We start from the raw sequence: 596 nt of genomic DNA, 5'->3' as shown, positions 1-596 counted from the left end.
GGTACTGTATAGGAGATGTAGTGATTGTGTTGTGTGTGGTACTGTATAGGAGATGTGGTGATTGTGTTGTGTGTGTGTGGTACTGTATAGGAGATGTGGTGATTGTGTTGTGTGTGTGGTACTGTATAGGAGATGTAGTGATTGTGTTGTGTGTGTGTGGTACTGTATAGGAGATGTAGTGATTGTGTTGTGTGTGTGTGGTACTGTATAGGAGATGTAGTGATTGTGTTGTGTGTGTATGGTACTGTATAGGAGATGTAGTGATTGTGTTGTGTGTGTGTGGTACTGTATAGGAGATGTTGTGATTGTGTTGTGTGTGTGGTACTGTATAGGAGATGTAGTGATTGTGTTGTGTGTGTGTGGTACTGTATAGGAGATGTGGTGATTGTGTTGTGTGTGGTACTGTATAGGAGATGTGTTGATTGTGTTGTGTGTGTGTGGTACTGTATAGGAGATGTAGTGATTGTGTTGTGTGTGGTACTGTATAGGAGATGTGTTGATTGTGTTGTGTGTGTGGTACTGTATAGGAGATGTAGTGATTGTGTTGTGTGTGTGTGGTACTGTATGGGAGATGTAGTGATTGTGTTGTGTGTGTG

The sequence above is a fragment of the Salmo salar genome, chromosome 19 (assembly GCF_965601325.2).
Source record: "Salmo salar chromosome 19, fSalSal1, whole genome shotgun sequence".
NCBI classification, from domain to species: domain Eukaryota; kingdom Metazoa; phylum Chordata; class Actinopteri; order Salmoniformes; family Salmonidae; genus Salmo; species Salmo salar.
Note: the sequence above shows the minus strand (reverse complement) of the source record.